This window comes from Arvicola amphibius, chromosome 3 (genome assembly GCF_903992535.2).
Source record: "Arvicola amphibius chromosome 3, mArvAmp1.2, whole genome shotgun sequence".
Taxonomy (NCBI): Eukaryota; Metazoa; Chordata; class Mammalia; order Rodentia; family Cricetidae; genus Arvicola; species Arvicola amphibius.
Genome location: NC_052049.1, coordinates 97,695,647 through 97,719,155, shown reverse-complemented (window position 1 = coordinate 97,719,155; position 23,509 = coordinate 97,695,647). Strand labels below are relative to the sequence as shown.

At 42.9% G+C, this 23,509-nt stretch overlaps 1 protein-coding gene across 3 annotated transcripts in view; it reads left to right on the top strand.

The window, feature by feature from the left end:
* Window positions 1-23,509, top strand: part of Ntm (neurotrimin) — a 421,851-nt gene that overhangs the window by 82,172 nt on the left and 316,170 nt on the right. The window lies entirely within an intron of this gene.

Below are 23,509 nucleotides of genomic sequence, written 5' to 3'. Positions count from 1 at the left end.
TGTGGCGAGAGAGGACCAGAGGGGACACGTATCTTGTATTTTTCTTTCTGGTTGGGCTCTCCAAAGTTGCAGTGCTAGAATAGGATTTGAAAACCAGCTTACTTAAATTCTGATCACCTTGTGTGTACCCAGGACTCTAAAAAAAAAAAAAGAATAAAAACCAAATCAAACCAAACCAAAACAACACAAAATCTACCCTGCCACTTGAAATTATGCTCTAGACTGCCCATCAGCCTAAGGGGAAGAGAAGTCTATGACAAATGTACTGACTGGTGAGATTTTTGAGGCAGTGAATGCTGACAACAAGTAGGGATGGGGTGGCTTCTTTCTGTTTGTTCTGTATGCTGGAACTTGTCGTGATTGGACAATAATCTGTGTTCCTCCCTGGCATAATGTTTCCTTGTTGCTATGATCAAGAGAATGTGCAGAGAAAGCGAGTACAGAGAGACTAAAGGGAGAGGGTGAGGATAAGAGAGGCCAGAGAATGGAAAGGAGTTACAATCATGCAGCTAGATCGAACACGGATGATCAGGGGAAACTGAGCACTGACTGACAGACTCCAACTGCAAGAGCAGCTGGGGAGAGAGGTGCATTCCAGCCAGGGCATCTCCTGTGAAAAGCAGGGTTTCTAGTCCTCTAATACATGCCCCTTGGAGCAAGTGACATTGGGAACATATAAAATGAAAGAAAAGGAAGGTGGAATAAAGGGGGATTATTATAATTCTTAGATAGATGGTTTTAAAAAGCAGTGACTTCAGTTCTTTTATTCATTACACAGCGTAAAGGGCCCAGGCTGTGTGGCCTATGGCTTTAAAATCTAGGACCTTATTAAAATCTTTTCTTGTTAGTAACTTAGCACTTTGGAAACTCACTAAGAGAAAGAGCCAATTTAATCAAGGCAAGATTTAGTGCAAAAGAAAGGATCCAGTCTTGCCTTTCTGCAGAAAAACTTTCAGGATCAAATGGCTTATGATTTTTATGATTTTCATTTACCTAAAGAATCCCTATGGAATCAGCAGGTGGAGAAGAGGGTAGCTTCTCGTTAGCTTGCAGGGCACACTTAAATTTGGATTTTTCCCTACTCGGTCCAGACTGTTTTGTTTAGCTATTGATAAACACATTTTCAGCCATACTACCTGAAAGGAAGCCAGTGTTCAATATCTGAGAATAGGAAAGATTGCTCAGTTTGTCTTGACACAGTGATCCTACTTTTTGATGATGGGTGATAGTGTGAGCAATTCAATATTGAGACTGGGAGGCAGAGGTCTAACACTACCCTAATTTGTGTAAAACCATCTAGAGTTTTATCAATGAAAATGAAGGAGTGCATAACATTGTATTTTTCCAAAGGACAAAAATTCTACATCGCCACGCTCATGTCTTTCTTGTCAATGCCAAAGCTGTCATTCTTTTTGCCTTCTACACAGCCACTTGTTGGCCCAGACTAAGAAATATGCTTCCATTGCCATCTAAAACAGTTGGCATCTATAGTTCTCTGAACACTGATGTTTAGCCAGGAGAAAAGGAACAAGCATAAGAGAGCGCACATGGAAGACTTTTAAGGATTACAATAGCAGATGGTAAGTTTTTTTTTCATAATCTTTTGGTCAAAATATAGTTACTCTATTGAACTGACACACTGCTTGGTGAAGGAATCTACTCTAACAGCATGAAGAAATTAGGGGTTGATTTTGGCATTGCTTTGGTACTTATAGACACAGCATGTCTTGGCACCCTTCTTCACATGAATGCAACAGCAAGGTAGTCTCAAGGCAGAAAACTGAAAGTCCATTCCAACTATTGTGTCCTATTCCAAGTTCAAGATTAGCTGGTGATTCTTCATGACTAGCTGTGACTTATCATGGAAGAAGTGTTAAACAACTGCCCTTCCTATTCTTTCCTCGGATTTTCAAATGGGATACCAGTGGATGCTTGTACCAGGCTTGATTTTGGGCCACCAACCAGCTCCCAAATCATGACATGGAGATTTCTGATTAGTTATGAATGCTCGGCCTAGCTTAGTATCATTTCTGGCTAGCTCTTTTAACTTAAACGAACCTATTTCGCTTTCTCTATCTTTGCCTTGGGGATTTTTGCTTTGCTTTCCTTGTGTATAGCTTATTTTCTCTGCTTCTCATGTCTGACTGGTTAGTGCTACCTGGCTTCTGGCCCCAGGCATCTCCCTCACTCTCTTTTCCTTCCCTTGTCTCTCTGGAACCTAGATTTCTTCTCCTATTTATTCTCTCTACACACTAGCCTTTCTTATCCCTCCCCTGCCTAGCTATTGGCCATTCAGCTTTTTATTAGACCAATCAGATGTCCTAGGCAGGCAAGGTGAAACAAATCCAACACATCTTTACATGATTAAACAAATGCAACAACATAAGCAAAAGTAACACACCTTTACACTGTTAAAGTAATATTTCACAGCATAATCAAATGTAACATCTTTTCCTAGTTAAAATAATATTCCACAACACATGCTTATCACCATAAACATTTAATTCGGAAAAGAGGAGACCTAGGAAGGTTACTAGTTTCTCTTGATGGTGATGTATTTGCCCTGACAGTTGGAAAAGTCTCCACCAGAGTGTTTTGGTCTCATGCTCTTCATGGCTGGCGAGCTTCATTCATTGCAAAGTTCTTGTTTCAGTATCTTCAATGGCCACAGCTGGTGTGGGTGTTGTTGACCAAATCCCCCTTGAGACTGAATACATTGTGCAGCTCACTGTCTGCTTTTCCAAGTTAGAGTTTGTACCCTTCGATTTAAAGTCATTAGATCTTTGAAATTCATGGTTTCTTTGGCTACAAAGTCTTACAGACACTGCATATGCATCTTTTACAGAACACCAAAGATATAGTTGGTCAGCTTTGAGGCTGACATTGTTCCTTCCTTTCTGTGTTCTCACAGCTCTTAGTGTGGGAACACAGGCCATCTCAAGGAAAAGCGTTGGGAAGGAAGGTAGTGGCCACGATTTTGTAACTTCCCCCAAGGTGAGCCTTTAGTCTAACTGAAAGTTATTAATGGTGCTTTCTGCTCAGAGCTGTTCTCTGTCATCTTTATGATGTTTGAATCCTCAGTTCAGCTAGCTTTTCCTATTCTGGGAGGTGTCAGATAGCTGGATTATTTTTTTTTCTTCCTCATTTCCATGGAAATTAAAACATGTTCTTTGAGCTCATTTATCTATCACAACAACTACTATAAACAGAGGAACGGTCAATAATTGCGCCTCTCTGTTCATTCCCCCTAGATCTACAGGTTCAGTAGACACTTACTTTGTTTTGGAGTGACGTTTTTACCAAACATTTTGCTGTTTTATCATAGGAATCTCCATTTTTCAAATCCATCTCTGTCACTGCCAAACAGCGTATTTGGATTAATCATGCCAGTCACCTATTCATGACACCAATTAAGCATCAGAGTAGCAGTAGTTTGCATAGCAAATAAATCACCAAATCTTTGTGGTGAGCACTAGATATTCATCCGTCACCTGTACTGTGGCTGTCAGTGGTGTCCGCCTCTGCCTTGGTGCTCATCCAGAGACAGAATCTCCAGGTCAGTCCCTCACCTTCCACATGAGGTGTCCAAGGCTGCCAGGAGCAGCATCTTGCAGGGAAAGCAGAGAGTGTCAAACAATAGATGCAGGAGTCACTGAAGGGTCAGGTTTAGGAGGTTATGGATGTGACTTTGACACTCGTTTCATTGGGCAGAATTCTTATCAAGTGACATGTAGTGGCAAGAAGGTTGGGACAATGGCAGTCAGTATGGTACCTAAACCGATAAAACAAGTGTTAGAGACTCATGAGGGGTAATTTTTATACACGTGGCTCTCTAAGGCTGTCAAGATGCCATTGGGACAAGAACAGAGTCCTTGATTTTTGATGCCCTCTCAAGAGTCTCACACGTTGCAGCACTTGAAAATTTCCTGTACAGTCATCTATGATTTTATTTTAAACACAGTATTTCAAAAGTTGCATAACACTCAGCCCTTTGTTGAATAACAGGGTTTATATTAAGTAGTTTTGATCAACTGCATGCTGTTGCAATATTGGGAATACACCTAGCACAAACCATGCTAAATGATGGTGTTTGATAGGCTCATGTATAAAGTTCACTTCCATTATGAGGTTTTCAACTTAGAATGGGTTTGTTGGGACCCAACATCATGAGAAATAGAAAAAGCCTGTGTACCTGTTAAATGTTCATTTCTTTTCCCGCTCTTCAATCAAGATAGCCCCAGAGTAGCCAATATGCACGTAGTAAACACAGAATAAACGACGCCGCTATTCCAGGCCATCTGAAATGGAGGCCCTTGAAATCTCACCCTGCTGTGGATATAGGTACGCTTTATCTCTGTGGGTCTGCTTTTCCTTTGAATTGGAAATATCTCATAGGAAACCTCCACTGTTTTCGCAAAGAACTCCATCTGGTCTGTTGGAAGCTGTTTCAAAGTTGAAACATCAACCTTGACAGGTCCTTTGGCCACTAAAGATGCAGCCTCCAGGGACATGTCTGTACTGGCAATTAACATGAAACGGCAGTGCGGAGCCTGAATGACAGTCGTTGGCTGTTCTGGATGTTACAACCCTGATTTTAAACATGCCTTCCACAAAAGCTAGAGACCCCTCCCTGCCCCTGTCGCATGATTTTAAGTCACTTTACAGAGACTGAATGAATTAAAAGAGCCTATTCTATTCCATTTCGGCACTTAATTGTAAAGGCTACTTGTTGTCTCTCACTCATTTTACATTGTTAATTTATTAATCGCTTATTTATCATGTCGACAAATGTGTGGGGCACATTTGTACATAACTCGACCAGAAGGACACTTCTAAGCTTCCTGCATAAAGTCTCAGCTCTCTCCGCCCAGCCCTTTGCCTCACACATTTGTATGATAATATTTTTCTAAACACTTCAGCTCTTGGTCCTCCCTTATTTGCTTTCATTGGCTCTCTTCATCTGGAATGTAAGCTTCATGAGGCCCAGGGTTGTTCATTGCCACAGTTTAATGATTTGTTCCCACTGGGGACAGAAGGATTCTAATTAGCTTTCGGTGAGTGAGGCACTGATTGTTCTTCCTTGTTCTAAAGGAATGTAATTTCTAGTAGAGAAATCCAATAGATACCAATGTAATTAGGAGATAGTGAAGGTTATATTATTCTATGATATCTCCATGCTAACCAAAAAGATAAAAAGGGAAAAGATAAATATTTTTGTAGAGATTTCTGATTCCAAACAAACATTATTTTTACAGTTTGAAATTTTAACCCCTATAATTTGGTTTTACTGATAAGAAACCCAGTGTTCTAAATGGTAGAGTCATTTGTTCAAAGTTGAATAGCTAACAAGCGGGAGACATGTATTCATCAGATCTGCCGAGCTTTTTAGAAAAATCTATACTAATGATTTTCAAATATTTTATATCCACTCATATAAATAACCATATTTTAATTATAATGGGACAGACAGGCTTGTACACCTGTACATCTGTGCATGCAAACCACCTGTACATGCAGACTGGAATGTTTACTATGTGTAAACCTAATATGCTATCTACACTATCACATCCTATCCTTTATTTTAATTGGACTTTCTCCCATTTGGCTGACTTCACAACAAAATAAATGGGTTGCAGAGGAGACAGACTCTGGAAGACTTTGCTCTTGACACAGTCTGGAAAGTTCTTGGAGAACCAGTGGCCTAGCGAAGACTCCTGATACCTTGATGGAAGAAGCGTGTGTCAGGCAGGCCTTGAATGGTGGCTACAAACAGAAAAAATTTTTTACTGCTATTAAAATGTTTGTCTTTTCAAGCAACTACACTCATCTAACTTAGCCTTCTGTCAGATAATTCAGTTGCTTGGTGTTATATGGAACCGCTGAAAGCAAACCACTGTGTTCCAATATGCTGTGCTGCTCACTTGGGCAGTCGCTCAGCTGACGATTAGCCGTTTCTCTGAAGAACTGATGTGAGTTGGATGCACCCTGGAAACAGAGGGGACTCCCATAGATGTCTGCCCCTGAGGACTTGTTTGTTGGCTTACTCCATGCAGGCTGCTGTAACAGAATATATAGACTAGATTGTATACACAGCAAACAATTCCATCTCAAAGTCTGGAGGCCCGGCAACTTATGATCCATGCCTTGGCTAATTTGGAGTCTGGCTAAGGACCCACCTTTTCATAGAGGGGCTTCTTCTTGTCGCTGTAGATAGTAGAAAGGATGGCTCAATTTTCTGTAGGCGTCTTACATATGGATACTAATCCTACTGATGAACGTTCTGCATTCAGGACCTAACCCCCACATTTTCACTCCCCCCAAAACAGTTTCTGATACTGACACATTGGTGACTAGTCTCAATATACGAATTTTGGGGTACAAAACTATTTATGGCACAACACTGATACTTCACTTGAAGATTTCTATCTAATAGTTATTAGCTTTTCTGTGGACTGACTTTCCAACCAACTCTTTGGCTGGGACTGCTTTGCTCTACAATCATCCCCAGGAAACAGCATTCTTCCATGACTATAGCAGGGTAACTTGGCAATGTTGTGTGGGATTCTCTCCATCTGGAGACTGAATCTGTAGGTAAAGATGAAGCTATTCTTGGCTGCCGGTTAGCACGCTGATTGGCAGTGGCGGGCTGTCTTTGGACATCTCGTGAATGACTGGTGTGGGCGTGATGGTGTAGCCTTATGGCTTTTGTCATCACTTCTTCTGACGGAGATGAGGTTTTTCCCCAAGTGAAGGAAATGAGCATTGCCACATTCAGTTAAACCAGGGGTTCTCTAGAGAAATTGCTATGGGTGGCTGCATGGACGGTGTCATCATCTTGACAGTTGTCTGGGCCTGATGAATTGATCGCTGGTGGAGCGAGGGAGGCTGCCGAGATTGTAAAAGATAAAGGTGTGTGAGAAGACAGCATCTGATCAGAGGAGCCCCCCATACACAGATGGTTTGCACGACTGAAACATCATACTCCAGATATTACTGTGCTGTTTCTTTAAGCTAAGCCGCTATAGTAACGGGCCTGCTATTTCTAGATTTGGTAAACAGACAAAACTAAGCTATATCAGCAGCAAGGGAAGCAGAAAGTGGCATCATTTACCTGAACCTGCAACGATAGCTCCAGTGGGTCTAGGACCTTTTGTGTTTTTAGAAAATATTAGATTTAATTGATTTAGTAGTGAGACTCTGGAGACTGGTGGTTAAGGGTTCACACTGCTCTTGCAGAGAACCAGAGTTCGAGTTCTAGCACCCGTGTCAGGGGGCTCACAACCACTTACAGTTCCAGTTTCAGGGTATCTGATGCGCTCTCCTGCCCTCTGCTGGCACCTGCACGCAGGCGTGCATACTCACACACAGAGACACATGTACACATAAATAATAAAAAAAATCTTTCAAAAATCTGACTGAAAAGTTTATGGGTGCTGTAATCAAGCACTGGGTTATGTTGCTTTTGAGCCCATCACTGATAGTTCCCTTTTAGAATATTAAGGCCTTCTAGATCTTACATGTTTAGACAACCCTCAGCCTAACATCTTACCCCAAAAGGCAACTTCACAAAATTATACCAATTGGGTAAATTAGTACCAACTAATACGCATTTATTTTATGAAATGCTTTTTATATGTTTGCCATTACTTTTCTTAAAAACCTCAAAGAAGTTTACTTGTTAGTACTTATCAAATTATTTCAAATTATTTGTCTTCTCTGTCATGCAATCAAATTGCATTATGATATCAAAAAGATAGGTATATGTGGCTTAAAATAATCATTTAACATACAGGGTGAGAAAATGCCTATTGTATTACAAGTCTAGCAACTATTTTGGGAGTAGGTATATTTTCCAAGGAAACTAGATCAGTTAGTCTTAAGGGATACTTAAAGTGAAAGCTGAAGTTGATTGAGAGTTTCTCATGTGTATTAGTCAGCTTTGGCTACACTTTGTTGCTATAGCAACTGCTTTCAATATCTCTATGGTTGACAATATATGCTTATATCATGTGCGTTCACGCATACGCAGATAGATACAAACTTCTATTAATTTAATTTCTTGGATGAAGCTTGAAGGAATAGGTTATAGTTAAGACATGGAGTCTTGTCTCAGAGAGAAAAGAGAAACAACCAAAATATCTGCCCCAAAAGCTTCCATTTTATAATAACGTGAGATTTCTGTTCATTTTTGTGTTGGCCACAGCAAGTCAGATGACCAAATGTGATGTCAATTCACTGAATACTATAATCCTTTCCTGAAGAGAAGCAGAAAATATTTGGAACAACAAAACAATACACCCCATAGTGTTATTATGTGTAGCTAGAATGCGGGAAGCTGGGGTAGAGGAATCAATCTTATTGATTTTGATCCTCAAAAGCAACCAGTAAGTTTAACAGAATGGATTTTATTCACTGCATTTTGAAAACAAGAAAACGTAAAGTTAAAATCATTTTTTAAAAAATTTCAAATCTCATAGCCAGTGAAGAAAAAACTGTAGATTTGAACCGAAGGGTGAATCTTTCTTTTTAACTTATATACAAATCTGATACTTTCCTTATCCTGAACTACAGGTGTGTGTATGTGAGGCCAGAACACTTCATGGGCAATAGAAGGGCTCTAGCTTTATATTTTCCTTTGCGTAGTTTATATTCTTTGTGTGTATGTGAACATGTTTGTGTGTGTGTGTGTGTGTGTGTGTGTGTGTGCGCACAAGTGGATTTGAACATGTGTGCTTAAGTGAGTTTGCACGTGGGTACATTAGTGATTCTGCATGTGTGTGCAGGTGTGCAGGTAGAGATCAGAGAGTGTTGTTGGGTGTCTTCCTTATCTACTTCGACTATCTACTTTGTTTTGTTTTGCTTATTTGGGGGGACTGGGGATTTGAACCCAGGGTTTCATGCATACTAGGCAAGTTTTCTGCCACTGACTTGTATTTCAAGCCTTCACTTGAATTTTTGACACAGGGTTTCTCACTGATTCTGCAGCTCATGGATTCATCTAGACTATCTTGCCAGGAAGCCCTGGGGATCCTCCCCTGTCTGCTTTCACATCATGGGGATTATAGGTATACATTATCACAAACAGCTCTATTTTATTAAACATGGATATTGGTGATCAAACTTACATCCTGGTGCACAAAGCAAAGCACTTTTCCAACTGAACCATCATTCTAACCCCCATTTTATGCTCTGTAAGGTGGCTAACATTGAATTTTTTTTTTTTGAGATAGGATTTCTCTTGTTGCTTTAGAGCCTGTCCTGGCACTAGCTCTATAGACCAGGCTGGCCTCGAACTCACAGAGATCTGCATGCCTCTGCCTCCTAAGTGCTGGGATTAAAGGCGTGAGCCACCACCATGCAGCCTGATATTGAAATTTTTAACCAGTTCTTGCTCTTCATGAATATAATCTTTAATTTTAGCATTAAGATTTTCATTCAGGAATGTGCATATGTGCATGTGTGTGTTTGTGTGTGTGTGTGTGTGTGTGTGTGTAGTATGTGTGTGTGTACACACACATGTACCCAGGTTCTTTTCATCTTCTTCAGGACTTTACAAATGCTACTGTAGATCTCGCCAAAAGTGCTGAGTTTCAAATCAGGAATTAGTCCTGTTTCTGTTGATGTAAACCTGAACAGAGGAGAGACTTTATCCACCTTCCTGCATTATTAAGAGTTCACATATAGTTTTGATAAAAGCTTGCAAGTACAAAATTTGCTATCAAGCCTAATGTAGCATGGAGGATTTTGTCTGAGCTAGCAAAGGATCACATTTTCATCTCCTGTGAGCCAGGGACTGAGCTTATAAACTCTTTTCCACATTCTTGCTCTACTGAAAAGAGAGAGAGAGATGGAGGGGGATGGGGAAAAAGACTATGTCAATTTGAATCTTAATCAGTGGGTGACTGAGGGGGCTATGAACCCAGTTACCTGGTAGATTGTCCAGTAACTGTGATGTACATACTCTATAATCTGTGTAAGAATCTGTGTAAGTATTGACTCGAGGGAAGGCAATACTACACACTAAGTGGGCTGGATGACTCATACAGCTTGCTTGATGTTTGCTGCACATTTAGCAACAGGAGTGTGCGCAATAAAGAAGATAGAGCACCTTTCTGGCTCCGAAGATCTCCTGCCGAGGAGATACGTTAGGCAATATTGAACAGAATCTCTTTCAGCCGGGTTGGTAAGAGGCTTTCCCCCATGACCTTTTCTCTTCTCTTTGTATTGGGAAAACATAAAAGAAGCACAACAGCCATCCACCTGCCGCACTGTGGAGTTGACAGCAGCAGTCCCATGACAAGTGGCTTTTCTTTGCAAGTCAAAGGCTGAATCATCATTAGCTGTACTCAGTAATCTTTCCGTTGTTGCCTTCCTCTTACAGCTTCTGGTTAATTAGTAATTAACAGGCCATTGATTAATTGGTTGATTAGTTCAGTCTTTCATATCACAAACACTGGTGAGGTCATCTGTGTTTACCTCTATGTCAAATGATAGGGAATCAAAGATGCCGAAAGCATAGCTCTCACCCTTCCTCTTGAGGTTTAGGGGGGAAATACAAAAAGCAACCAACAATTTCAGTGCCATGTGACAAAAGCCTAGCCCGGTCTCAACACAACTGCCTTGAGACATAGGGGAGAAGACATTTGCTCTAAAGGCCTGGGGTGGGAAATAGAACTTGAAATGAATCTTCAGAGATGAGGAAGTTAGTTAGCCAGGCACACTAAGAAGAAACTGTACCTGCGAAAGTATACTAAGAAGATTGGCGAGAAAAAACAGGGGCCGGAAACAAGTGGGCATCACAGACCACGGAGGACAGCGGAAGTGTGTGGAAGTGTGTGGAAGTGTAGGAGAAAAGGGTTGCGGACATCAGTAGAGAAGTTAGGGTAAAGGCATTCACTGGGTGTCTGTCTCTTGCTTAGTAATCTGCTTAAGTTTGGTTGCCTGTGTGGAAACCATTCAACACACCTCAGGCAAGAATAGCGCTTCCTTGAGAACATGTAATGATAGCCTGGACTGCAAACTCATGCCTACCGCTTGGCTTCAGGAATAGTGTGGGGCTGGCAATCTAGCCCCGTGATTGAGTGTCCAGCTATCCTGTGTGCAGCCCTGAGCTCAGTCCCGGAACTGTAAAAGCAAACAGCTAAGAAGAGTCATAGACTGGTACCGAGGACGAGGGTAGCAGCAGAAAGTCAGCTTTGTTGTTTCTTTCGTGGCTTCTGTTCTCGTTACGTGGGACTGTTTACTGCATCGCTCCTATCCACAAAGTAGAATAACAAGAACTGCGTAGCCATCTGGAAAGACAGTTCTTTGTGTTCCCCTTACAAATTCTTGATGACAAACGAGGTCCCTTGAATACAGGTGACAGTGGGGTGGCTTGGGCAATATATAGGGCCACTGGCAGTGAGACCAGGCTCTAGCTCCAATGCATGCCTACACATGGGCTACTTGAATGTACAATGAAGTATGCTCTATGGATACTTCTGAGGTCAGGAGGCTGCCGAGGAGTGCTTGCACTAGGAATTCCCAGAGAAGAGATGAGGCTTTTATAGGACGCACCTGTTATAAACATGGCTCCACTGTAAACTACACGTGTCATAAGAATGTCTAGAAATTGGGAAACATACGCACCATTATTTCTGGAGTTAGCCCACCAAGTCTTCTCTTGAGTAAATTTGGGATAGGATCTGGGAACCTGATTTTTAAAGGGAAACGAATAATTCCTGTGCCTCTGTATGTGGGAAAACATTGTATGGAGTTGAATTTCCATCTTAACAAAGGGATCCTCATGTGTGAAAAGGAAATGGCACAAGCTAGAGTGTGAGATGCTGTGCCCACTGGGATAGAGTTTGGAAGTGAAAGTCACGGAGTGGAATGACTTCCAGGAGTTTATAACATCCCTTCAGGAGCGATCAGAACTGCACTTTGAGGCCCGAGCAATACAAATAAAGAGCAGCAGTAATTAGAAGGTAGAACACGCAGGTTGTTGTCTGTTGCGGTGGGGGACAAGCAATGCACCTGGAACAGCTTCCATAGCTTTGGCTCGGATAATGAGGTAATTAGCTGGTAGAAGAGAATAGGGCTTTGTGGTAGGGGATGATGAGCTGAATTTTGACATCTTGTTTTTGAAATGCCTACTGGGCCTCCAATTGTGCGAATCCCAGGAGTTGTATGTATGGAAGTCCTGAGCTAATGCTAACACTCTTGTGATAATTGTTTGCAAATGATCAATCAAGATGTGTGTGTGTGCACATGCGTTCATGCATGTGTGTGTTGTGTGTGCACACACGCAGAGCACACAGATTTCCTGTGCTTGATACAACTGAGACAATAACAATCTATAAATTTTGAAGACATAAAAAAAGAAAAGGAAGAGAAACATTTAGAAAAGAGCAAGTAACAAAGAAAGACATAATCAACAACATTAGCAAAAGAGAGTTTATGTCCTCAAAGGAAGAGTGAAGGAGACAGTGTTAGCCAGTAGTTTGAAATGTCAGTTTAAACTCCATCTATTGGACTTGGTTAGTTAGAAGTCAGTGGTGACCTCGAGGAGAAGAATTTTATTCTTAATTATTATTCGTATCCATCTGAGCTCCTCACCTTGGTGATACACTTCATTCTGCATTCTGTGAATTCTGACACACATGATTTGTACAAGCTGAAAATTTTGCGCTTGGACAAGGGCTATATTGTGGGTTTTTTTTTTTTTTTTTTTTTTTTTTTTTTGGTTTTTCGTGACAGGGTTTCTCTGCAGCTTTAGAGCCTGTCCTGGAGCTAGCTCTTGTAGACCAGGCTGGTCTCGAACTCACAGAGATCCTCCTGCCTCTGCCTCCTGAGTGCTGGGATTAAAGGCGTGCGCCACCACCACCCCGGCAAGGGCTATATTGTTACTGTGTTTCCAGCTCATTATTATTTATTGTCATCCAGCTCCTGTACTTAACTTAAAAGTTAAAGCTTGCCATGGGTGTGTATATGTAAATAAAAACGTAGCATCTGTGGGGTTCACTACCACCTGAAGTCTGAGGGACCTACTCAGAGGCTTGGAACATGCTTCTACTAGGTAAAGGAGGCTGACGTAGAATTCTGGGAGGAGAAAGGGACACTCTGTAACAGGAGAAGAAACAGCCTTGGCGATGACCCCACAGGCATGACATCGAACCATCTAACCAAATAAGCAGTTGATATGCATTGAGGCAAAGTGAGCGGTATCATCGGGAAGCGCATAATGATAGGGGACATCTAAAGTCAGCTGTGTGGGACAGGAGGACAGGAATTTGTTACGGCAAACAATTTCTCGTCCCTAGGTCCCTATTGTTTTTTAAACTGCTCACATTTTTCAGGATTTGATTGTGAGCCTACTGGCCTCTTCTGGCTCTGACACAAACACCAAGGACTATTTACCCGATTTAAATGAGTTTAGTATGGAGCCTATAACCCATCAGTTCCTATTTCTAGCCTTTTTTTTTTTGGACCCAAGATCTATTTCTCAGCTGCCTGTTGGATACTTCCTTATGTATGTCTCCCATGCACAGATTTTGTTTTTTAAGAAGCCTCAATCTGGATTCCATGTCCACACTCACACTTTGAGTTCTTGCTATTAAAACCGTACACCTATCTGGCCACCAGGCACTTGGATGAACACCTTGAGGCTGTGTAAGGATCTTATCCAGACTTCCTGTTTTCTGCTGAGTTTACTTTTGAATGGCTTTTATCTGTCATTTAAACAACTACCATGGAAGTCCAGACCCTTTCCCCTTCTCACCTGCATGATTGAAACCAGCCATGCTTCCAAACACAGATCTCCAGCCCCATAAAGCATCCCTATAGCCTGGTCGTATTGTTCTTTTTACTTGGTTTAAGCCAGTGCCCTGCTTCAATCACTGTTAGCTCCATACTTAGCATGGATGAGTTAACACTCAATGGCTCATGCAACGTATTCAGAATCCTTTCCATTCTAATCTGGCTTGTTTAGTAATTTACCAAATTTTATTCTTTGTGTGTTATCCTCCAAATAAGGGGACAAGTTCTAGGACCGCAGCTCTCTATGGTCATTGGCCTTCTACTCTACTGTGAACAAACTGAGAACCGAGTATATGTTTGAAAGGAGTGGCTGGCAGATCTGGTAGTCAACTTGGTCCTACCAACTCATGGAGCCCTTTTAGAGTAGAGAAGGCTTTGCTCACACTGAAGACACATGGCTGATGAGGAGTCAGCCCAGCAGAGCTGGAGAGATGAGCATTGCCTCCGTGAAAATGGTGATGAACATGGATTTGATCTGGGAATCAAGAGAGCAGAGATTAAAGAAAACCCACACTAGTGCTCAGGAGACATCACAGAGCCTGGAGACCTGCCCCAAGGAAGGGAGACTTTTGAGCTATAGTGAGTGTCTGAGGGATTTTAAAGATATGAGATATGGCACATTCAAAGTATGTTTAAAGAGGATTCTAAATGTTGTGGGGATGGATGGTAAGGATAGGAGTCAAGAAGATAAAGAAAAGACTCCGCTCTCCCCTATGATCACATCACTACACCTGCTACAATAGAGTTCTGACATGCTTGTCCAGGAAGGGAAGCTTGTTTAGCGATCCCCATGTAGAGAAGTGTTGATCGGCATATGTGTTAGCGAAGCCACCACAGAGGTTCCTTAAAAAACTAAAATCAGAACACCACTCTTCTGGGTGGGCATCTCCAGAGATCTGAAATCAGCTTGTAGAAGTGATGGCTGTGTGGCCGTGCTTGCAGTAACTCTGTTCAATAGCCAAGTCATGGAGTCAGTCATCCCAAGTCTTCATGGCAGGAAGGATGAATAAAGAGAGATTGGTAACTACACGGTCTTACAACAGCAAGAGATCCCGTCATTTGTCACAGTGTAGACAGAACTGGAGAACAATTTACCAAATGAAAGCAGGGAAACAAGTACTATGTGATCTCATTTGTGTATAGAAATACAGTAAATGGATTCATAGAGGGAAAGCATGGAATGTGGATATCAGAGGTTGGAGAGGTCTAAGGAGATGGTAGGAAAGGGGGACAGGGCGGGGGGGTAGCTTGGTGGGTAAAGCACTTGCCTTGCAAGCCTGAAGACCGGAATGCAGTCCCTTTGATCTCAAATTAATAAAAGTCAGGCATAGTGACATCTGCTTGTTATCCCAGTGCAGGGGAGCAGGTGGATTTTGGGGGTCCACTGGCCAGCTGGTCTAGCTGAGTAGGAGGGTTCCAGACCTGTTAAGGACTGTTTCAAAAATAAAACCAAAGTGGGGTGGGGGAGTGGGGCTTAGGCTTGAGGAGCAATATTCAAGGTTTTACACACACACACACACAAATAATCATTTTAAAATTAAAAAAAATGGAAGTGGACGCGGCTCAGTTAGGAGGAGCAAATCTGATGGCTTTTGGTAGACAGGATGGGTGAGCAGAGCCCACAGTTGAGCGCTGCAAGTTTCAATGCCACTGGGAGGGCACACCATGAGTGTTCTTATCACAGACAATGTCAGATGTCTGAAGTGATGGATTGAGTTGAAAGGCCTGATCTGGCCATTTCACACTGTATGAAAATGATAATATTCCTTTCTACCCCATAAATATGCACAACTATGATTTGTCAACATACAATTTAAAAAAAATGGACACACTTGCTCCCTACAGGCGACTTTTGCTGTAGAAATAGCAGAAGCCCGGTTGTACCTAAAATTTGATTATTGGTTTCTGTCTGCCGCTGCTGTAGTCTCCACTGTTTGAAATTGCAGGCCTTCTCTGTGGGCACTGACAAACTCCTGTCTGTCTGCTAAGAGGCTGCCCAAATCCTGCCTTACACAACTTATCGCTTCTAATCCTTAGAGCAACCATATGAGGCGAATATTTTATCTCCACTTTACAGATGAGGAAAAGAGGCTCACAGAGATTAAGGACTGGCTCAGTGTACATAATGGTGTCTTGGGATTTACGGCTAGGCCCCGTCATCTTCGAACCTGCATCGCCAGCCCTCAAGGCTCCTGCTAGCATGCTTGTTGGGAGAGGAATAATGGCTGGGTTGGTGTCTCTCCTGCAGCCCCGAGGTTGACATGACTCTCTGATTATGTGGATTCCGGTGCCTGTGCCGTGACACAGCCTTTTCCTTTGTCATATACAGCCTCTTGGGATGGAAGATGCCACTCCTATAGAAGGAGGCTGTGTGGCAACTCATCCAAATGGATCACTTGCCTGCTTGTCTTTTGTCTCGACCTGGATGACCCCCAGCCTCAACAAGCAATCACGCTTTAGGGGCATGGGCCCCTTTCTCACAGTTTTTACTGAGTTACTGAGTCTCCGTGCTTTGTCTGAAGAACACCTACCTTCGGGCACTACTGTGGTATTTCACACACCTCCACTCTGGTCTTTGTTTGTTCGGTCTTCTCTGAGATCTGAAGTGATTTTTCCATCACCTTTCCTCTCCTTTGTAGGTTCTATAGAGTGGGATCTGGGTGGCAGAGTAGCCTTGCTGTGGGGTAATCTATTCCCTATGCTCCTCACAGCCCCTTGCCCCTCCCTGGGCAGCAGCTTATGCTTCCATAGTAAGACTCCTACCAAATTGCTCCTAGCCCTCGGCTTGTGTGCAGTAGGTTCTTGGGGGTTTGTGTAGCACACTGTACCTGTTCAGCAAGCTTGGAGGATAGGAGGGTTCTGAGGTCCAGAGGCCCAGAATCCCACTATTAAAATCTCAACGACACCATAGGACTCTGTAAAAAGACATGCGGTATGTGTGTTGTGTCTTCACGCACGGGGTAGGCTCTCGTCCAGTGGAAGGTTCTCATTGCCGTTGATGGAGCTACTTCTCTGAACTCTGGATAACACTTGCAGTGATCTGAACAGTGTTTCTAGGATAGCAGCGCCCCTACTCCTCTTCCTTTCCATAATGTAGGTGTCGCAATACTAGGGAAATTGCCTCAAAATGGTACTATGTAGCCTGTGAGGCCCTGGCAGCTTCACTTTCCTTCTGCCCAATGGCAGTTCCTCTTGCCTGGCCCCACGCCCTTCTGTTATCCTGTGTGGTGAATGGCAAGAGAATATGGGGCCTGGGCTCTGACGGACTGAAGAGGGCATGCGCAGCTCACCCCCTTCCTTTCGGTCTTCAGCCACTCTTTTTACCCCCGTTCTCAGTTCTTCTGCCCCACAACCTGCATTCACTCCAGGCAACCCCCTGGCCCTGGCTGTGTTCCCCCGTCTTTCCTGGAGGCCTTGTAAATGTACAGACCATTTAGACTTTAAGACAGTGGGGCCACTTTTCATCTCAGGCCAGGCTGCTGCCTGGTTTTACGGGGTCATAAAAGTCCTGACAGGAGTCATAAAAGCCTCCAATTGCACCGCAGAAACCCTTGGAGTATATTTTAAGGGCCCCTGAGTTTTCATTTTGCTGCTTTTATGGGGACTCGTAAAAGCTGCGTGCAGCAAGCCCACTGATTGGCTGCTCAGCACGGAGGTAGTTAAAATTACAGCTTTAGACAAATTGTTCCAGTCCCCATAAATCAGCATCCGGCATGTGGCGAGGGAAGGCTTCCAGTTCTGCGGCATCCCCATGGCCTCTGGGTCCCACCACCCAGGCAAGGCAATGCTTGAGCCAACCTGACAAACCTGCCCATCATCTGTTCCTGAAGTCTTCCTTGCAGCCTGAATGCTGTTTAATCAACCAGCTGTTTATGTGAATTTTGCCAAACAGCTGGCTGGCGTTTTATTACTATAAACCTGAGTTTTACAAAGCAGATTTACTTATTTATTTTTTAAATCTGGCCATGGTAGAGTCAGTCTCAGACTCCATCAGCCTGATTTCAGTGTCCTAATAGGTTTAACCCCCCTTTTTTTCAGGAAGTACCCACAGCCCATCTTGCATGCCCTACTTTTCTGTTTCTCCCCACTCTTCCTGTGATTCTCCTAATATCTTCAGTGTGCCCCCAAGAAGGGCTCTATGGCATCAAAGTGATAGGTGGGTTTGTCATTCTCTGATTTCTTTCCATTTTTTTTTTTATCCTTTTACCTACCTGGCTGAGCTCTAAACCAGCCTGGGCATCACAGGGGACTGTATCAACGGTTCATGAGCTTATGGCTCAAGTGTGTGTACCAACAGTCTTGAGAATTCCCCAGATGATGATTGCAGAAGCAGACATTATTTTCTCTTCTCTTCTGAGCAGACCCATGCACAGGCTGTCCCCGCTGATGACCTCAGGTAGAGTTTGTGGCTCAGTCAAACTCATGACCTATCACGTAGAATTTCAGAGCAAGGATGTCTTTCCCCCACTTTGGTCTCTCTTCCCATTCGGGGGAGAAAGCTTCCAAAAGAGGTGCCGATGGTGATGGAAGTGAGGAGGAGTCCCTGCTGGTGCTCCCTTGAGAGAAATGTGTGGTTCCTATTTGTGTGTCTGCCTCTGTTCCCATGGCAACCACCTCTCTCCCCTACTATTTCTAAAGAACACGTGCTTGTGGGAGTATCATTCTAAAAAAGAATGATGTTTTCTCCTCCTCTTCTGGAGACAAGCCAAGTCAATACTTCCAGAAGCACTGGGTACATCTTATTACTTGGGAAATGACCAACACAGTGCAGACTGAAGTAAGGGATAAGTTGAAGGAAAAAGGAAGGTTATGGTGGAGAGGGGACACAGCCTGGAGTCAGACTGTGGATTAAATAGTAAGTATTCACTGAGAATTAAGGGCAAGATGCAGGTGATGAAAATTCCATCACCATTCGTTCACTTTTGGAGTCATGGCTGGCAGAGCAAGCAACCTTTCTAGGGCAGAAAGGAAACGGGGTGCAGGCTTTGCTGAGAATTTCCTGTCTAAGTCAGGGGAGAAAGCAGCTTCTCCCGAGATCTGCCTCTGTACTTAAGGGTCTTATTCTTTTCTTAAATATATGAACCAGTTGCAGAGGTTACAGGCTACATGAGAGAAAAACACATCTCATTTCTGTCTTCTTCTAGTTTTATATAATTATTATATCAACCGTGGCTGGTCAAAGCACTCATTAAAGAGAAACTATCTCTCCCATGATTTTGTTGCGGTTTGGAGAGATATGACAGGCTTTTTATGGCTCTAGCTATATTTCCCTTTTCTTTTTCATGCTTGATTTCAGTGACTGCTCCCCACCCCACCCTCATTCTGCATGCTGGTGGTTTCTAACATAGAACTTTTGCTTTCCACCTGGCCTGATCAAACTCTCTTAAGGTGTTAAGGAGACTAAGATCCCAGGCAGCTTTGGGTATTCACCGGGAGTCTAGTGGGTGAATGCTAAGGCCCATTCAGTCTCGGAGATACCATCAACCCAGTCTGGGATGGGAGGTCATGGTGGAGCCAACTCTCCATGGGCATGTCCTGGGGATAGTCCCACAGTTTTTAACATGTCTTTCTTTAAAATTCTGGCTTGTGGGCAGAGTCTATTGCTTTGTCTCAAATGGTACAGATCTGATACCACTTTGTCAGTCTAGGGGAAGGGAGTTTTTGTGCCAGGAAGGATGTCATGTCTTTGACTTCTAGTCCCTGCTGCCACCTTCATGTCTGGTGCTATCTTTCCTTTATTTATTTCTGTGCTGTACTTCCTGTGGAGGTTCCTTCGGTTTATTTATCATCAACCAGTCTTCCCTCAGTGGATTTCGGTGCTGCAAATGAACTGCAGAGGATATGACTTAAATGTGGAAAGTGTTTGGGGTAAATCTCTACAAGTGCATTTTTCATATTGCCATGCCTCTGTATCCTATTGTGTGGCATAATTTTAGCACATTCTCCACTGGGCTAATGATAGGTTCCTTCAGAAATTTATAAAAGTCTGATTTGGTCTTCCTCTCTATTTCATTATTCATTGTTGATTCTCCCATTCAGTGCACCGAGCTTAGACTCTACGGTGAGTACCACGCTGGTGCCTGGGGACATGGAGATAAAGAAGAAACAGTTGCTGTCCTCTTGGAATTCATAAACAAATAGGGCAGAAAAAAAATATAATCAGTTGCTTACTAAACATTGTGGGAAAAAAAGGAACATAATACCAGTAGGAAGGAGGGGTAAGAAATGGCTTTCTGCAAGTGTTTTATCTTATCTGGATTTTTCCAAAGAATGCACAAAGTGCATTTCATGCAGAGCAAGCAACACAGGAAACTTGCAGAAACAAAGGGCAGCTGGAGAGCTGTGTAACACTCCCGGCTATCGGCTGAGGAAGGGTAGGCAGGAGCATCCTGAGCAGCCGAGAGGCTGAAGATGAATTGGGGGTCAGGTTGGGAGACAGAGCTCTTGCAATGAATAAAACTGAGCTTGGATTTCTAAAGACAAACTCCAGGATCGCCTATGCTTCCATGGGAGTGTGGGTCATTCCATCTCTCTAACTTAGTGAGTGAGTCCAGGGCAGACTGGACAGAGCAGTGCAGCGTGTATGGAATTAGTGCTGATAGCACACAGACATTGCATCTCACATCAGCGTTCTCAGACTTGGAAACTTTGTTACAGATGCAGAGCATATATACCACGGAGCCGATTTCTAGTAACACATAGAAGCGTAACATGAACATGGACAGAAACACTCACAATGGGTCAGTACTGTAAATGTCAGTGGTGAAAACTATACCTGAGTAGTAGTCAAATGATATTAAAAGCCAATAGTTACGGAAGCAGAGGAGGAATTACATAGACATAGAGGAGCAAAGAAGGCTAAACCAAGGGCCTGGATTTAAAGTAGACCCGGAAGACGGTGTGGATGCCATACAGAAGAGTATGGAGGGAGATCAGAATCAACCTGCAGCCACATGAAAACCCAAAATACAGTAGAAGAGAGTGAATAAGGGAGAGCTCAGGGGTCATGGTCCGTGGAGAGCTGACTGAGACTGTCTTGGGGACATCATTGTTGGGACAGTGCCTGCAAATGCCCAAGGGTTTTCAGCGGTCAAGAGCGTGCACTGAGATTTGGGGTAGAGCAGCGATATGACATTGGTCACTCTTCCATTATGGATCTTTGTTGTATAAAAACTATTAATTTTAGTAATTCGTCATAGATTGAAAATATTACTGCTCTTGAGACATGGTCTTACTTTGTAGCCCTGGCTGATCTAGGACACTCTCTGTAGACCAGACTGGAGTTGATAGGGATCCACCTACCTCTGCCTCCTGAGTGTTGGGGTTACAGGGTAGTTCCTCCCATACCTGGCTATCATCTATTTTAATAGAAATTTGGGTACAATAGGTGTTGATAAGTGAGCAATGAGGAGGATGTCAGAGACGATATGGGAGGGGACAGAAGGAACTTTGGGCAGCAGTGATCTAGGACTGCCTTTTGACATCAAGTCTTTCTAAGAATGCATACTCTGCAGAGAGGTTTTTTTTTAAAAAAAGAGCAAAATTATATTCATTTCTCAAAGAGGAGGGTTCTGGCCCGTGCTTGCAAAATTTCCAATGTTAGTATCCACAGGTTGTTGTTTTACTTTGTTTCTGTCTTTTTATCCTTCTATCCATGCTCCTGAGTCATTTCTCTCCCCAGGAATCTCTGGCCATCATTTAAATCTGACAACACCAGATTGCTTTGGTTTGGATCCAAGTTCTGTTCCCTCCTTCCTCCAAGATCTTGGATGAGTGATTTAAATTCTGTGCTTCAGTGAACTCATCTTGGAAAATGCAGAAAATACAGGGCGCGAGTTCCTAATGTTGGAGATGCAGGGAATTTTAGACGGGCTGAGTGCCTGCGTGCAGCAGGGCTTCAGCTGTGTTACCTGCTGTCATTAACTCACCAATGGCAGAAGCTGCTGCTTCCTTTTAGAGAGACGCTTGATCTTCAATGACCTCTCCTGGCTTAGTCTATCAAGGTTCCTGATCTCGTCTCTAAGAGTAGAGTAAAGGTTAAGGAATACCACATTACCAAATGACCGAGAACCCTGCCATAGCTCTGTGTGGACCCGACTCTCTGAAGTCAGCAATGCCAACACTTCCTGCTTTGCTCTAACCTCACCCTAAGCCTAACTTCTGCTCTGGACAAGATTTTTATTTTGTGAGTATCAGGCCCTTCTAGGAGCCTTGTCTTGTCAAATAAAGTATTTTTTATTTTGGCCCTAACCCATGGGAAGTTGATTCCATATTCCCCTTCCCTGGTTTCTCTTGGGTGGTAGCATCTATCATAGGCTAACGGAGCTCTTATAACCTGGGTCTTGGGATTTTACACACAAAGAGTCAAAGACACAGACACATATACACAGAGTTAACGTGAGAGAGAGGTACGTACTAGGACCGTATGTTTTCAGGTACAGCTGATGCTTCTGCCCTCAGGACCATACATTAAGAAGCTGGCTTTAAGTTACATTGGTCACTTAAGAACAAAAGGCTTTTCCCAGTCAGTCTGTCTCCACATCAGACCAGGCCTGAACTCTTGGTTGAGTCTTCTCAGAGGGCCTGAAACCTACCTTAATTGCTTCCTTGGCGTCTGCACAGAGAAATCCCTGAGCTAAGGTTTATTTTTCCTGGCCTTACCACTTATAGAGCTATTCACAGAGATGCTTCTTGTTCGGAATTTATTTCTCACCCAGCCAGTTTCTTTAACAGCTCACGATCCTTGTGTAACCTTTTTCTAAAGCCGTTTTCTTTTTTCCTTTTGCCCCTGGATGGCCCAAAGCTTGCTATAGCATCAGTCTGTAGGAATCATAGTCTCCATAATCAAATATTAGCATAATATATTAGCATATCTATAGTGCAATTATATTTTGATTACCCTAGTCCCAGTTACACCAAAAGATGCCTTCAATCTAGATATAAATAATTTAGAATGTTTATACCAAGGAGAATTCAGGGGATGAAAAGGAAAAAAGAAGAAAGTGTGTATGTGTGTGTGTGTGTGTGTGTGTGTGTGTGTGTGTGTTGTTTGAGTGTGTATGTGCACGCGCTGTGTATTAAATGGGGTAGGGAGTAGTTAATGGGGTAGATAGTGGTAATACCACCTGACTGCTTGTGTTGTTACTCTATACCACAACTGTTCCAATTTGAATAAAAAAGCCTATATGAATATCTAAAATATAGGTAAATCTTCAAGTCCATTCGTTTAATATGTTTGAACTTGTATTTCTTTTACTAAGTTTTTAGATTCAATTTCTTCCCTGTATTCAGAGCCTTGTGTAAGTCCACGTTCCTACAGTTCTTCCTTGGAAGGCCTTTCTCCCTTATCTAGTTAATTTCCTCATCTCATCACTGATAGCTCCTATCTGTGTTCCACTTCCCTGGTTTCTTTTGATTAGTATCCTTTGTTGTAGGTTAACAGGGGTCTTGTAATTTGGATGTGAGGATTTCACACACACACACACACACACACGAGAGAGAGAGAGAGAGAGAGAGAAAGAGAGAGAGAGAGAGAGTAAGTTGAGGGGAGAGGGAGGCACACAGCTGCATTGCATCAGCAGAAATATCAGCTGGTGTATCTATGGGAGGACCACAATTATTCCAAGTCTGTGGCGTTCCTGCTACCTTGAGTATTGATTCAGCTTTCATGTAGTTGGATGGTAAGATTAAAAGGGCTGTTCTCCTTGGGAAC